Here is a 17,797-nt window from a genome sequence, read left to right on the forward strand (position 1 = left end):
CCCCGCCTTTTTAATTTTCTTAACAAGGATTTACTTCCCTGCTTTTGAGAATAGACTTGTGTTTACCAAAAACCACATTGTGACTCTTTCTACTTGGTCCTTTCTTAACTAGATACTCCATCTCCTCTCTGGCTTGTCTATTGCTTTTAAGCTGGATTTACTTGATCAAATGCTTCTAATTTAATGTGGGTTTAAAAAAGAAACTCAAGCCAGCTGTACTGATTTTGAGTCTATGAAGCATAATTATTTTTAGGAGACTCTGTAGAGGTTAACATCATTATTTTGATTATGAACCACATACAGAACACTTTATTTTTGCAAAGAGCTTTGGCATCGTTTCATAATTTAGAGTTAAAAGTGACTCAATGGGGGATGTGTCACCCATTACAGATGGAAAAGAAAAGCCAAAGGGAGTTAAACAATTGCAGAGCAAGTGCATCATTAACTAGAATATCTAGGCATTGTTTTCCTAGACTGTGTCCACCCAAGACTAACTCAACCACGGATGTGAAAATTCACACAACTGGATATCATTAGGTTGTCTGTCTCTTTTTTACCCCTAAGCAAACATTTTGGGAAGGGATTTAATTAACAGACACAATCCATTTTGATTGTGGTACAATAGTTAGTTACTTGACAATAGTTCATAAATTTAAGAAATTAAAGAAAGTAGGTCACGTTGATTTAAATATATTTTAAATTAAACTTACTTTGTTACAATGTAATGATCTTCACCCATTCAATGTAATGATTGACTAATCATTGCTACCTTGAATTTACTTTAGAGTTGCAGCTTTCTCTATTTACTCCGAGTCTGCCTATAACTACTATCAACTGGGCATAGTGAGATGAGTCCTATATAATAAATTATGACATCTCAGATTATTACCTTGCTTTATGATTCCCTATTTTCTCAAGTCAAACTTTCAGAAAAGAGAGAGCTTCATAAAATTAAAAGGCCTGATTTGTAACGGATCTATTCAGTGTGATGCATACGCAAATTTGAGGTACATCAGAAAACTCCCCAAAGAGATCAAGTATTTTCTTTAAGGAGTTAAATAAATAAATAAATAAATAAATAAATAAATAAATAAATAAATAAATTTCCTTTCTCAAAAGGAAAACTCTCTTGGAAAATGAGAATTAATTATTTGCTGTCAATGTAACCTGAGTAAAGGTATACATTTCATTCATTGAAAGCCAGGTGAGAGAAAATAAGTTTTCTCATAAATATTTATTTCACTGTTTGCAAACAAGAGAAAACCAAATCCAAACTGTATTATGCAGAAAGAGAAACAGTCCTAAAAAGCTCAGTTATAGTCTTCAGAATAAGTTTGATCCAGAAGACCAAATGGTATCATCAGGTTTTGGCTTCTCTCCATTTCTTCTTTCTCTCTTCAGGTGGTAATTCGGGCAGATCCAGACTCACTTCTCTTGGTAGAGAGAGAGAGAGAGAAAGAGAGAGAGAGAGAACTTATATTTCTCCAGTCATTTGAACATAAAGCCTTAAGCTTGATTTTTGTTTTGTTGTTAATTTTTGGATTGAATTGAATCACATAACCAGCCCTGATCTTGGAAATAGGATGGCAAATTACCTTTGACTCAAATTACATATGCCCAGTGGAGCTTGGGAGTCAGCCCCCACAAAAATTGTACAGAAAAAGATTAAGAAAGAGGTGTTTTCTGAAGGAAAATGCCAGACAGTAGGAATAACAGATACCTATAAAAATGAGTAACAAGACAATTATTCCCATTACCATCCATGACTTTGCCTAATTTATACAACAGTTTACAAAGAAATCATATAATAATGATACTATTTTGTTCACTAAGTTATTTATTTCAATAAACACTGAATTCTAGAAAAGAGTCTGAGGTTGAAACATACACCCTTCTTTTGATAACATTTCTATTTAAACTTCCATTTATCTCTCAGAGAAAATGGCTCCAATTAGCTTTTTCTGGAACAAACAGCACATAAAAGTTTCAATTGATAGAATGTATTCCAGAGGACAGCTGACTCCCCCATCTAGTTAACTTTTTAAATGTTTTGTTTTCTCTTTGCTGTTCCTATAATGCTTTTTGGGGTTATACATTATACATTATCTGAGAAACCATTTCTAGTATACCACAACTTACTTCAAGGAGGCTAAATCAAATCACTTCAGTGTTTCAGTAATTTCCCATGAAGACCTTCAGACAAATTAGAAGGAGTCAACTTCGATGCTTAATTGTTTTTACAGATTTTTTCCTCCATTGATTTAATTAAGTCTTTCTTCTGTTGTGAGCTTGGAGGAATTTCATTATCTATTGCAAGAACTTTATGTTGGCCAACATGTCACACAGACCTAGTAACTTTGTAGGAGCAAGTTACTGTAAAATATTGGGAAACAAGAATCTACCTTCCCTCATCAGTGACAGTTAAAAGTACATATTGGTTTCTGTTAGATGTCTCTGGAGTACCTAAGAAGAAGTAACGATTCTGGGGAATATGGAAAGTGAGAGCCCCACACTGTGGGTACAACCTTGGAGAAGGAAATTAGCTTTGGGAAGATGACCTTTAAGTTTCTCTGTAAGAACTGATTTTGTAAGTTTTTAAATGAGATAGTTCATTTTCCTTATGCTGGAGGGGGGCTTACAATGCTCATAGTTAGCTTTCCTAACTGGAATAGAAGTAACCAGTCTAGATCAGCTCCTTTCTTCAGGGACTACCAGACGCTAAATATGTGTTAAATGTAGTCTTCTGTTTAAAAGTAGAGGATCTGTGGTTAGATAGATTGGGTTTGACATCCTTGGTCTGCCACTCAGTAGTGTGTAGCATTTGATAATTAAATGTCACCTGCAAATATCAGTGTTTGCACCTGTGAAATGGGAAAAACAATATTATCTAACTTGAATTTGATTACATGGTATCCTCTTCATTTTTTTTTTTTTTTTTAGAGGATCAAATGGGTGTAGGCAATGCTTAATGATACATAAACATCATTTTGTAATATGTGTAATAATATAATTTTGTATAAAATAATAGGAAGGAAGTGAATATTTTTATCTTGCATGATGAGTGACAAGGGAAGCTAGGGTGAGGAGAGCAAGAACACAAAAAGAGCAGAGAACAAAGTTTAAAGGTCGACAAAAACCTTAGTAACCAAAATAAATAATATGTTAATGCAATATTCTAAAAACTCAAAATTAATGCAAATATTCATGATTAATAAAATATAAAAATGTTTAACAAAGATACAGTCCAGAGTGTCATCCACATTATGGTGGCATAAAATGTACCTCACGCTTTCCTTCTTTTAACATTGAAAGTTCAGCATTTATCTACAGACAGAAGTGTCTCTGTGGGAGTTGTGGGATCTAGCACCATACACCAAGAGACCTGGTAAGAGTCTTGCCCACCTGTGCATTGGGTTCCTCTAGTATAGGCTGTGGAATTGGCAGAAGCCTGTGAATCAGTTCCAGATGCTCTCAGCCATGAACTGAGAGCACCTGGAAAATGCTGACTTGGGCAGATATTCACAAACAACAGAGCCTCCATAGAACTCCAGATTTCCAGAGGAAAAGTTACAACATTCTATTGGATCATATATATATATATATATATATATATGCATTTAGACACATAGGATTGGGTAAGAGGAATTTTGCCAGCATCACCCCTCCCCCTAGGCAGCACAGCTTAGAGAAAGAAAAGGCTGGGCACCATTCCTGTGAGGGAAAAGGGAGAGTAGTGAATGAGTGATCAGCTCCCCCAGTTGTGCCAGATGCTTTCAAAAAAGAAAGGAAAAAATCTCTTTCCTGCACCACTAGAGTATTAAAGTAAGAGCTCCATGAATGGGAGGAAGGAGGAGGTGGGGGGAAAGGCAGATAAGAATATCAGAGGACACTCAATGGACAAGGTTCCTACTGAATGCATTTTAGACTCCAGCAAGAAGCTTGTTCATGAGCTGTTGGGAAAAATCTCATGTGAGGATCTCTCCAAATGGTTAGTAGGTGTCCCTAATGACCTGAGTGTCAAATCCACTTCTCCTACTCATTGGTGTGCTCCCTGTGCATGTCCCTGAGGGTGTCAGTGAGAACAAGATCAGGTAGACAAGTCATGCACATAGAATGTAGACAGCATCTGTGGGCAAGAGAGAAACTATCATCTTGAGCTGTAGAGTAACCTTTGGGAAAACAAAAAAGAGGTTACTAATAGTCAGCCTGTTGTGTTGTAAGATTGAGAAATGACATATAAGCTTAAGAATTTTGTCATAAAGGGAGCAGGAAGCATGGAAGAAGTATATCCATACAAATTTTGAAAAAGCCCCAGAATATGAGCAAGATCAAAACAAAACAAAACAAACAAACAAACAAAAAACCTCTGACCCGAAGGCAGCTAGTTTACTAACAGAGGAGGTGACTGCTAGATCAAATGTGAAATCAACAATGCAAAACTTCAAGGAACAAGAACAATCAAGAAAACATGACATCACCAAAAGAACTTAATAATCCCTCAGTATTCAAACCCAAAGACAGGAGAAATCTGATTTACCTAATAAAAGATTTTCTATAGCTCTTGTGAAGAAACAATGAGCTATAAGAAAACGCAGAAAGACAATTCCAAAAATCAGGAAAATGACACATGAACAAAATAAGAAATTTAACAAAAACATAGATCATAAAAAATAACTAAATGGAAATTCTGGAATCACATATTTTAATGAAAAAAATGCAACAGAGTATAAATATCAGTATAGACAGGCAGAAAACAGAATCAGTGAGTTAGAAGACAGGAACTTTGAAATAACTCCGTCGGAGGAGAACTAAGAAAAAAGAATGAAAATGAGCAAAGAAAGCCAATGTGATCGATGAGCTATCATCAAAGAACCAATATAAGCATCATTGGAATGCCAGAAGGTAAAGAGAGATAAAGGGGGACAGAAAGCTTATTTAAACAAATAATGTCTAAGAACTTCCCAAACCTGGTGAGGCACTTGGACATCCAAGTCTGTGAAGCTAATAGTCATGCCATTATTTCAATTCAAAACAATCTTCTCCAAGACACATTACAATGAAACTTTCAAAAATCAAAGACAAAGAGAGAATACTAAAAGCAGCAAGAGATAAAAGGATTGAAACCTACAAAGGAATCCTCACTGGGTTATCAGCAAATTTCCCAGCAGAAACCTTACAGGACAGAAGAAAGTGACATGATACATTCAAAGTACTGAAAGAAAAAATAAATACCCACTACAAATACTCTATTGGTAATGTCATCCTTCATAAATAAAGGATAATAGACTCTCCCAGACATATAAAAGCAGAGGGAGTTCACCACTAGACCTGCATTATGAGAAATGCTGCAAGAACTTCTTCAAGCTGAAATGAAAAGATGCTGATTAGTAACATGAAACCATACAAAAATATACAATACACTGGTAAAGGGAAATATATATCCTGATTCAGAAAACTTTAATTCTGTAATATGATGATGTGTTAACTACTTAATTGTATTATAAAGTTTAAAGAAAAAGAGTAGTAAAATAACTATAAGTAGTACAATTTTTTAACAAATAGACAATATAAAAAGAGAGCTATAAAAGAGACATTGTGACATTAAAAACATAAAAGTGGGGGGTAAAGGAGTAGATTTTTTTAAAAAATGCAATTGAAGTCAAGTTGCTATAAGCCTTAAATGGACTGTTACATCTATAGGATATTTTATGTGGGCCGCATGGTAACCACAAAGCAAAATCTTTGAACCACAAAAGATAAAGAGAAGGGAAGCAATCAGAGCATATCACTACAGATAATCACCAGTTGACAAAGGCAGGCAATAAGAGAGGATAAAAGGAACAATGGAACTATAAAACAGCCAAAAAACAATAAAATGACATTAGTAAGTTCTTACATATCAATAAATTTTCTAAACGGAAATGGATTGAATTCTCTAATCAAAAGGCCCAGCGTGGCTGGATAAATTTTAAAAAGAAAAGACTCAGTAAGATGTTGCCTGCAAGAGATTCACTTCAGTTTGAGGATATACACAGATTCAACATGAAGGAATGAAAAAAATATATTCTATGCAACTAGAAACCTAAAGACAGAGAGCACAGATATACTTATAACAGACAAAATATTCTTTAAGCCAAAAATGGTAACAAGAGAAAGAAATCATTATATAATGATAAAAGGATCAGCTCATCAAGAAGTTATAACAATTGTAAATATTTACTCACCCAGCATTGGAACAACCAAATATTTTAATCAAATACCTATAAATTTGAAGAGACAAATAGACCATAATACAATAATAGTAGGGTACTTCAATATGCCACTTTCAGCAATGGACAGATCATCCGGACAGAAAAATCAACAAAGAAACATTGGACTTGAACTGCATTTTAGATCAAATAAACCTAACAGACTTATACAGAACATTCCATCTAACAGCAGCAGAATACACATTTTTCTCAAGTATACACAAAGCATTTTGCAGGATAGATCATAAAATGGGCCGCACAATAAGTATTAGCAAAGTTAAGAAGATTGAAATCATACCAAGTAACTTTTCCAACCACAAAGGAATAAAACCAGAAGTCAATAACCAAAAGAAAACTGCAAAATGTACAACCATGTAGAAATAAAGCAACACATTCCTGAGCAATCAATGGGTCAAATAAAAAATAAAACATTATCTTGAAACAAATAAAAATGGAAACATGACATACCAAAATCTATGGGATGTTGCAAAAGCAGTTCTTAGAGAAAATTTCTCAGAGATAAATGCATATATTAAGACAAAAAGAAAGATCTCAAATAAACAACCTAAATGTACACCTCAAGGAACTAGACACAAAAGGAAAAACTAGTCCCAAATTTGCAGAAGGAAGGTGTAATGCAGGTCTCCGGTCCCGCTCCCCGCCCCAGAACACAGGATATGGTGAGGCCAAAAAGGAACACCCACTGAGCCATAGAAGGGGAGTCATACTACTATATTCTCGCTGTTGGCTGGGTTGGAGACACAGGAAGCAGCAGCCGCACACTGCCGGCCTCTTTTCTGTCAACCAATCAACCCCTTAGCATAGCCATGGCAGTTATATTAGTGGCTAATGGCTAACTGGTTACAGCTGATGGCCAACTAGTCACAGCTGATGGCCATCTACTACCCGAGCCAGCACCTTTCCAAGTGAAGTTGAGAACCTGGAAACTGAGCTCCTGGCTCTGTCCCCACACTCCACCCTCCAGGGTCTCGCTTCACAATCTATGTGACAAACGTCTTCCTTGAGGAGCCCTGTGCCAGGAACCCACCTCATGAGAAAAAGTTTCATTCCAGTTCAAGTAATGTCCCAGGGGGTGTCCCTCGATGTCCACCTACTTTCTGGGCACAGCCAGGGTTTCTTAGGGTACCACCAATCTTTCTGGGCACAGTCTGACTCCCTGGGCACAGCCAGGGTTTCTCAGGGTACCATGCTGGAAAAATAGTGGCTCACAGCCAAGGTGCTTACATATCCTCACTGGCAGCCAATCCAGATACAAAAAGCAATCATCTTCCTATACCCCAATAGGGGTCTTCCTGCACTATAGTCTCACTGGCGGCCTGGCGAGACACAGGAAGCAAACATCCACCAGTTCCACTACACTGTGGTATGTTCCCAAGCAAACAGTCAAGCAGTCCATCAAATCAGGGATGGAAGGCAATTCCTCAGAGTCCACAATCATTCACCAGGCCTGTGCGTTGGCCTCATAACGTGTGCCCTCTCCACAGGGGGAGGGCTCCAAGTCCTCCCTAACTTGGGGGTGAGGGATGACCTTGACCTCACCTGCATCCTCCACCGAGGACTCAGCAAGCGTTTCTTCCTAGGACTACAAGTCCCGCACCTGGACTGCCTCAGCAAGCACTTCTCAGCCCACATGGCTGCGCTTTCCCCTTCCTATGCTGATTGGAGAACCATCCACGTTTTCCCACCCCTCCATGGGTGTTCAGCTCTCCGGCAGCTGCACAGCTCCTTCCATGCTGGTTGGAGAACCATCCATGTCTTCCCATCCCTCCAAGGGAGTCCAACTCCTGAGAACAGTGGCCACCGGGCACCACACACTGTATGGGGGCCACATGGCCTCCTGCCCAGAATCAGACATCATTCTTACCTGGCCGGAACCCTGCTCGCTGGCCAGGTATTCGAGTGGGTGATGGCCCCGCGTAAGATGTTCACAACTCTAGGAGCCCACAGCAGCAGCGGACCACCAAAAAGCAGGTGATACCTGCTATGGCCAATAGGGTGACGTGCCATCCAGAGGCTCGAGAGGACCACCTGTTCACAGAGGGGTCATATTTCTCCCAGGCAGATCTCATCTCCCATTCCTGGTGCCAGTCCTCACGGGCCTCTTGAAACTGAGCTTTCATATGCACAAATTGCTCCACTGACTTTCGGGGAGCTTTGGCCGGCACCGTATCCTGCTCTCTGCACCATGCGTAATGCAGGGTCTCTGGTCCTGCTCCCTGCACCAGAACGCAGAATATGGTGAGGCCAAAAAGGAACACCAACAGAGCCATAGATAGGAGAGACATACCACTATATTTTCACTGGTGGCTGGTTGGAGACACAGGAAGCAGTAGCTGCAATCAGCCGTCCGCTTCTCTGCCAACCAACCAATCCCCTAGCATAGCCATGAGAGTTAGATTAGTGGCTAATGGCTAACTGGTTACAGTTGATGGCCAAATAGTCACAACTGATGACCATCTACTACCTGAGACAGCACCTTTCCAAGTGAGGTTGAAAGCCTGGAAACTGCTCTCCTGGCTCTGTCCCCTCAGAAGGAAAAAACAAAAAAATTAGAAGGGAAGTAAATAAAATAGAGAATAGAAAAGCAATATAAAACATCAATGAAACTGAGAGCTGTTTTTTTAAAAAGATTTTAAAACATGACAAACCTTTAGCTAGACTAAGTAAAGAGAGAGAGAGAGAGAGAGAAAGAGAGAGAGAGAGAGAGAGAGAGAGAGAGAACTCAAGAAAATCAAAAATGAAAGAGAAGACATCAGTACTGATGCCACAGAAATAAGATTATAACATAACTTTGAACAGTTATATGCCAATAAATGAGATAACCTAGAAGAAATGGATAATTCCTGGAAACATACAACTTACCAAGACTGAATCATGAAGAAATAGAAAATCTATATAGATGAACAATGAGTAAAGAGATTGAGTTAGTAATCAAAACCCTCCCCAAACAGAAAAACCCAGGACTAGATGGTTTTACTGGTGAATTCTACTAAGTATTAAAAGAGGAATTAATGCCAATTCTTCTCAAACTCTTCCAAAACATTAATATGGAAGAAATACTCTCAAACTCACTTCTTAAGGTCAGCATGACTCTGATACTAAAGCCAGATAAGGAAAACACAAGAAAAGAAAACTGTAGACCAATATCCCTGATGATTCCAGAAGCAAAAACGCTCAAAAGACTTTAGCAAACAAAATTCAACAATATATTTAAAGGATCATACACCATGATCAAGTGGAATTTATCCCTGGTAAGCAATGATAGTTCAACATACATAAATCAAGAAATGTGATATGCCAGGTAGCCAGATGGCTCAGTTGGTTAGAGCGCTAGCTCTGAACAACAGGGTTGCTGGGATCGATTCCCACATGGGCCAGTGAGCTGCGCCCTCCACAACTAGATTGAAGGACAATGACTTGACTTGGAGCTGATGGGCCCTGGAAAAACACACAGTTCCCCAACATTCCACAATTAAAAAAAAGTGATATGCCACATTGATATAATAAAAGAAAAATCACATGCTCATCTCAAAGGGTGAAAAAAATAAAGAGTATTTGACAAAATACAATATCTTTTCATGATAACACTCTCATCGAATTGGGTACAGAAGGAACACACCTCAACATAATACAGACCATGTATGACAAATCCACAACTAAACAGATAAAAAAAATTAAGCTTTTACTTTAAGATCAGGAACAAGACATTCAATATAGTACTGGAAATTTTAGCTAGAGCAGTAAAACAAAAATAAAAAATAAAAGACACTGAAATCAGAATGAAAGAAGCAAAATTTTCTTTATTTGAAGGTTATTTGATCATATATAATATATATTATAAATATATATATATAATATGTGTATATATATTATATATATATATATATATATATATATATATATATATAATTCTAAAAGCTCAACCAAGAAACCATTAGAACTGATCAACAAATTCACTATAGTTGTGGGATATAAAATCAATGTACAGAAACCAGTTGCATTTCTATACACTAACACAGAAATATCTACAAAAAGTAAAACAATCCTATTCACAACAATATCAAAAATAATAAAATACTTAGGAATAAATTCAACCAAGGTAGTGAAAGATCTGTATAATGAAAACTACAAGACTTTGATGAAAGAAATTGAAGAGGACACAAACAAATGTAGATATCATCATGTTTATGAATCAAAAGAATTAATATTGTTAAAATGCCCATACTACTCAAAGCCACATAAAAAGTCGTTACAATCACTATCAAAATTCCAATGAGGGTTCTCACAGAAATATTAATAGAAAAAAAAAAACCTTAAAATTTTTATGGATTCAAGATCCCCAAATAACCAAAGCAATCTTGAGGAACAACAAATTAGGAAGCATCACTCTTCCTGATTTCAAAGTATACTGCAAAGCTATAATTATCAAAATATACGTTCCTGGCATAAAAATAGACATGTAGACTAATGGAACAGTACAGAGACCCCAGGAATAAATCCCGGCATACACGGTCAAGCTATATTTGATGAAGGAGCCAAGAATGTTCAATGGGGAAGAATAGTGTCTTCAATAAGTGATATTGGGAAAACTGGATAACCACATGCAGAAAAATGAAATCAGACTCTGATCTTACAACACTCACAAAAATTAACTCAAAATGGATTAAAGAGCTAAGCATAAGACCTGAAATGGTGTAACTCCTGGAAGAAAACATCGGGAAAATGTTGTTTGACATTGCTCTTGGCAAGGAGTTTTAAATTATGACACCAAATGCCCAAGCAACAAAAGCAAAAATCAGCAAATGAAACTACATCAAACTTAAAAGGGTCTGTACAACAAAAGAAGCAATCAACAAAATGAAAAGGTAACCTATGGAATGGGGAGTAATATTGCAAATCATATCTGATAAGGGGTTAATTAATACCCAAAATATATAAAGAACTCATACACTTCAATAAGAACAACAAAAATCAAACAACCCAATTAAAAATGGTCAGAGAAAACTAAACAGACATTTTTATAAAGAAGACATACAGATGGCCAAACAGGTACATGAAATGGTGCTCAACGTTACTAATCATCAGGGAAATTCAAATCAATATCACGATGAGACATCACCTCACACCTGTTAGGATGGTTATTATCAAAAAGACAAGAGATAGCAAGGATGTGAAGATAAAGGAACCCTTGTGCACTGTTGAAAGAAATGCAAATTGGTTCAGTCACAGTGGAAAACAGTATGGAGATCCAACAAATTATTAAAAATAGAACTACTGTATGATCCAACAATCCTACTAGTGGGTATGTATCAAAAGGAAATGAAATAAGGATATGTAAAGCATGTCTGTACTCTTATGTTTATTGTAGCATTATTCACAATAGCCAAGATATGAAAACAACCTAAGTGTCAGTTAAGAGATGAATGGATAAAGATAATGTGATTGATATATATATACACACCCAGTAGAATATTATCCAGCTATGGAAAGAAGGAAACTCCACTCTTTGTGACAACATGGATGAACGTTGAGGGCAATATGCTAAGTGAGATTAGTCAGACAGAGAAAGACAACAACTATATGATCTCTCTTATATGTGGAATCTATAAAAGCAGAGCTCATAGAAACAAAGATTCACTTGCTGTTTCCCAGGAGCTGTGGGGTGCGGAAATGGGGAGATGTTGGTTGGAGTGCAAACTTGCAGCTAGAAGATGAGTAAGTTCTGAAGAAATTCACGGAATTGTGATTATAGTTTAAACACTGTATTATACACTTCAAAGTTGTTAAGGGACTAGATCTTCAATGTTCTCACCACTAAAAAGAAACAGTGATTATATGACAGGATAGAAACATTAGCTAATGCGACAGTGGTGATCATCATAAATGTATCAAATTAACATGAGGTATACATCAAACTTACACAATGTCACATGTCAATTATATCTCAATTGAAAAAAGAGGAAAAAATAAAAAGATGTCAGAAAGAAAAAAAGAAGATATAGTCCAATTCTGAGCTTGTCTGGTGTCAAGCCTCACTGCCTCACCTTCCTCCCATCTGTGATGAAAAGGTTTCACGGAGGAAGCAAATACTTGTTCTGGTATTTGAAGAAAGGACAAAGTGGAACTTGGCAGGTAGACAACACGGAAATGGAAAGCCCACTGGACACAGATTGTGCAGAGACACTCTGTAAACACTACGGATATTGTCATCAAAGAACTGTAAACTTTTTTTTTTTTAATGAAAAAAAAAAAGAACTGTAAACTTGGTCATAAAAATGAGAATAGTTGAGAAGACACTGGAGGGAGAGACAAAGGCCGGATAAAGCCAAAGGCCTTGCATGTATGCTGACCATCAAGGCTTTATTTGATGAGATGTAAGAGAGATAAGTCATTGGCCTCCTTCCTTTTGTATGCTTTGATGTAATGTTATTAAAACCCCTTTGTACAGGTCTTATCCTTGAGGTTCTTAGTGTGTTTGTTATTGCATAAAGATAACGTTTATTTATTTGTTTTTTTAAATAACATAAAAGATGGAGTAATAAAACAGTGCTTACATATAATTATCAATCAATAAATGGTATCACCATCAATATCACTCTGATTATTATTTTCTCAGATTATCTTTCCTCCATGCCTCTCCTATCAAAGATAAAACAATCAGCTTGCCTGAGTAATCCACAAGGAGATAGCAGGCTCTAGGAGGCAGCCCAGGTATTCTCCACTTTTCAGTTCTTGTCTTCATTTTATACTTTCAACAGAAACTCCTTCAGTCACATCAGACACATCCAAAAGCCATCAATGACTAACTTCCGGAATCCCTGCTTTAATTTCTCTTACATCCTGCCAATCGTTCTGGGCAGACCACTGAACTTCCATTTGCATAAACTATTATATCTCTTAAAAAAAATGTTTACTCTTCAGTTCTGAGAGGTTTACTTCATGTTTAAAAAAAATGCTTTTAGGGGCCGGCCCGGTGGCTCAGGCGGTTAGAGCTCCATGCTCCTAACTCCGAAGGCTGCTGGTTCGATTCCCACATGGGCCAGTGGGCTCTCAACCACAAGGTTGCCAGTTCAATTCCTCGAGTCCTGCAAGGGATGGTGGGCTCTGCCTCCTGCAACTAAGATTTAACACAGCACCTTGAGCTGAGCTGCCTCCTGGATGGCTCAGTTGGTTGGAGCGCAGGCTCTCAACCACAAGGTTGCCGGTGCATCGGCAACTGGACCTGGAGCTGAACGGCTCTCTCCACAACTAAGACTCAAAGGACAACTTGACTTGGAAAAAAAAGTCCTGGAAGTACACACTGTTTCCCAATAAAGTCCTGTTCCTCTTCCCCAATAAAATCTTAAAAAAAAAAATGCTTTTATATTTTAGACTAAATGACTCACATACAATTAAAATTTCATGACAATGGTAAATGCATACACATCTCTTTAAATCAATACTAGGGTTAGGTGGATTGGAAAAAGACTCTTGTCTCCTTATGCCACAACTACGAGGAAGGAGATTTTTAGAATACGCCATTTATGAAAATGTAAGTCTTTCTCCAGTTGTCTAGGTGGCTCAACAGCTTCAGCCACTGGAGGAATTGAGATACATAGGCTATTATGTAATGTGGGTGTAAATGGTACTTTACTTTTATTCCTTTATTCTGGGAGGTGTTATAAATAAAATCCTTAACTGCAGGGATTTGTCAGGTGACTCCACTGAGCTGTACATACTCCCTCACACGGAGTATTGACCAAGCCCAATAACATTTAACAGCTCATACTGAGATCATTTTCAAAGGCATAAATATGTACAGATAAAACCCCACAGCACGCTGCAGCAGCTACAGAACACACCGAAACCAGGTACTGTCTGAGATGCAATGAATGCAGCTCTCACAGTGAAGAGATCAATTTATTCCATCAACTGCAATGTAGAAGCCAGAGATTAAAACTAGTCAAGTGGTTGAGGTAAAAATCTGAGCCATTACACACATACTTCATCCTTTTTCTCGACAGTTTGGCTTTTCATCAATTTATCTTAAAGCAGCACCTTATTCAGAACTTGTAAGTGCCTGATTCTGCACAGATATTTTTCCCTATGGGGGTACTGAAATTTTAGACAGATTTACTTTTCTGTTTTAAAGATGGAATAAGAAGAAGAGAAATTAAATAACTTTCCCATGATCCCAAAATAAATGATTGATGCTGCAGTCAAAACTTCCCGGCTTCTCGTAGGAATTTTGGAACTCTAGAATTCCTGTGCAAGAGACATATTACAATACAGTTGAGAAAGAAATGGAAGCAAGAAGCAGACCCATGAGGGACACATAAGAGTTTATTTCATTGTAGGAGGCAATGGTCCAATTACAAGTGCACCCACTTGTGGTATATTTCATCCCAGACTTTACAATACTGAGGATTAGCTTGACAATGTGGAAGAATGAACAAAACTAAGGAAACCAGCTTAATATCTCCAACTGCTCAGGGTACCTATTACTAAACTTGCGATAGGATGATGATAATCATAGTAAATATATGTTAACTAGCAGGTACTTAGTACTTATTTTCTCGACACTGTGCCAATTACATTACATGGATTATGCCATGTGATTCTCATGACAACTGTAGGATGTATGAAGTATACTTATCACCATTTGACAGATGAAGAAACTGAGTCTTAGATATAAAACTTCAGCATGATTACAAGCAAGTAAGTAGAAGATGCATTTTGAACTTCAATCGTTTCATATAAAAACCCACACACTTAGCCACAGCTTCCCAAAGATTTCCATGACTATTCAATATGGATTGAATTATGGGTTCATAATCAATGTATCCCTGTTAAAAAGTGGATGTTAGTGATTTGATAGCTTTTCCTCAAATTCTGAACTGATTTATAATTCAATTTAATGTATGAAATATAAGTTGTAAGATTTAGAAGTGTTGGGGGTACTTCTAAAATGGGACTTGGGAATTTAGCTTATGCCAGGATGACCTGAATTCTAATACAGTGTCTAGAATTGTGCTTGCAAAAACTTATCCCACCCAAATGGTCGTTGAAGTGAAAACATACAAAACAAATTAAAGGAAGGCAAACAAAAAATGAAATTGGACTTGAGCCCTAAACCCTTAGAAAGAATCCTGGTTGGGTAGGTTAGAGAGAGTAGAGGTATAAATACCTCAAACTAATTTAAATGCATATCTCAGGATTTAGTGTTTTTGAACTAATTAGTGGTTATGTATCTTAATTCCAGGATGATTACATATGAATCACTAAGGGGGACTGAAGATGGCAGCCATGAAGGGAAGGTTGCTCTGAGCTGCCATTGTCCAACATGTGAGTGCCATTCCTTGGGACGTCACTGCCTCTGAAGCCCAAAGGCCTGATTCTTCTCAGAGAATGCATTTGACAAATGTATTTTGGTCTGGTTCCAGTCAAGCAAAATTGGCCTTTGCACCAGTTCCTCATACTATGCTCCTGTTGTCACCCGGCACACACCCTATATTAAGGGCACAGCCATTGTCAACTGAAAGGTCAAAGAACTAAGCCTTGATGACTTTAAGGGGAAATGTTTGGTGCTCTTCTTGTATCCTTTGGATTTCATGATTGTGTGTCCTACAGAAATCGTTGTATTTAGTGACAAAGTCAATGAATTTCATGAAGTGAACTGTGAAGTTGTTGCGGTTTCTGTGGATTCCCACTTTAGCCATCTTGCCTGGATAAACACACTGAGGAAAAATGGCGGTTTGGGCCAACACGGACGTCACACTCTTGTCAGATTTGATCAGACAGATTTCCTGAGACTATGGTGTGCTCTCAGAAGGCTCTGGTCATGCACTGAGTTCTCTTCATAACTGACCTCAGTGACTCAAGCATTTGAGTGTCGATGGTCTCCCTGTGGGCACAAACATGGAAGAGACCCTCCACCTGGTGAAGGCATTCCAGTTGGCGGAAGTCCATGAGAAGTCTGACCAGCAAACTGGGCGTCAGATTCTCCTAGATCAAGCCACAGCTGACAGCTTCCAAAGAATACCCTGAGAAGGTAAATCAGTAGACCATCCCATGTGCACCTGCCGCTTCTCAAAAGAACCACGGTTGGAACTCACTTTCAGCATTTCAAAGATGATTATGCATAGAAGGCAAAAAACTGATTATGCTTGCATTCATAAATATTACTCTAAATGTTTTACTTCTGTAACATTGGCTAAGGCTTTTTAAACATGGTTAGTTACTAACATAAGTGTTTTTGATGACTAAGCTAGTTTACAGAATGCCTAGTTCATCTATTCCTTTGATCATGTCTTCAATGGGGAACAGTCTTCTCAGCCTTACTGGAACTTTGTGTGCACCAGAGTAGCACCACAAGTATCCAAAGCTTCTGATCAAGGGTCCTGAAATTTTCTTCTTGAATTTCTTTGTATTAAACTGAATTTTCTGTTAAGGTAACAAAGATCATAGTTTTACGTTGTTAGCATCATCTGTCTAATGTATATATGATTGAAACAAATATGAATTATGTTTTTTAAAAAAATAGGGTGGCAAAGTGACTTCACTTGTCATGCATGTTCTTCATCCCTGATATTTACAGTTTATAAAAGTATTTCACTTATTTTATTTTGTTAGCTGACTTAGTATCTACATATATTTCTAGATATTAAGTGCAATTATAAAGGATATTTATTAAATCTAGGGATTTCATTTTGAAATCATTGTGATTTTTTTTTCTGAAGCCCTCAATATAAAGTATATAATGAAAACATTTTAAAATGTTTTTATTTTTAACACCAAAACAAGAATCATTGAGGGATTCTTAAAAACACAATTTATAGGGCTAAATCCTGGGGGGAGTGTAATTCAGAATTTCTGAGATAGGGACTAGATAAACTCTTTTATTTTTAAGCTTCCTGGAAATTTTGACGTTGAGCTAGTTTGGGCAACCACTGCCTAGAATCTTTAACCAGGTACAGTGACTCTATCCCTAGCGTAAATGACCTAATCTACAGGGCAGAACTAGGGGTGATGTGTTCTCTACTTACTTGTCCCTGTCACATCCACATCCTTTATATGGGCTAAGAGTGGTGGTAGGAGGGTCATCCTTCAATCTACTGACTTCCCAGAGGGTGACACCAATTTTGAGCACCACTTTCTGCTTAGATCCATTAACAATGACAATAATAATTAAAATGCATGGGAAGTAGAAATACCATAAGTGAGAAATCTATTAAAACCTCTGGGGTTTCCAAGGGAAGAGTGATTTTCAGTTGAGAGATGAAATAAATGTTCGTGAGCAGAAGAGATAGTCTGCAATGCAATTGAGAAAGGAATGGAAGCAAACTAAGAGACACGCACTCATGAGTTTTGTTCATCGTAGGAGGCAGTGATCCTTTAAATAAGCAGGGTGTGCTTTAAGAACTTGTGTATTTCACCTTCAGACTTTTACAGTATGGTGAATTAACTGCTTCAAGGAAGAAGGTATCCTGTAAATTGGGCTTCTAAAGATGGTATGTGTGAGAGAGAACGGAGTTTATATTTAAATTCCA

General features: G+C 37.4%; 1 long non-coding RNA gene and 1 pseudogene across 1 annotated transcript in view; one reads left to right on the forward strand and one right to left on the reverse strand.

The window, feature by feature from the left end:
- Positions 1 to 1,273: 1,273 nt before the first annotated feature.
- Positions 1,274 to 17,797, reverse strand: part of LOC141570517 (uncharacterized) — a 712,144-nt gene continuing 695,620 nt past the window's right edge. The window contains exon 8 of the long non-coding RNA XR_012494572.1: positions 1,274 to 1,433. This is a non-coding gene — a long non-coding RNA (uncharacterized LOC141570517). The remainder of the gene's footprint in view (positions 1,434 to 17,797) is intronic.
- Positions 15,546 to 17,016, forward strand: LOC109454001 (thioredoxin-dependent peroxide reductase, mitochondrial; annotated as a pseudogene).

Source organism: Rhinolophus sinicus, linkage group LG03, assembly GCF_036562045.2.
Source record: "Rhinolophus sinicus isolate RSC01 linkage group LG03, ASM3656204v1, whole genome shotgun sequence".
Classification (NCBI taxonomy): domain Eukaryota; kingdom Metazoa; phylum Chordata; class Mammalia; order Chiroptera; family Rhinolophidae; genus Rhinolophus; species Rhinolophus sinicus.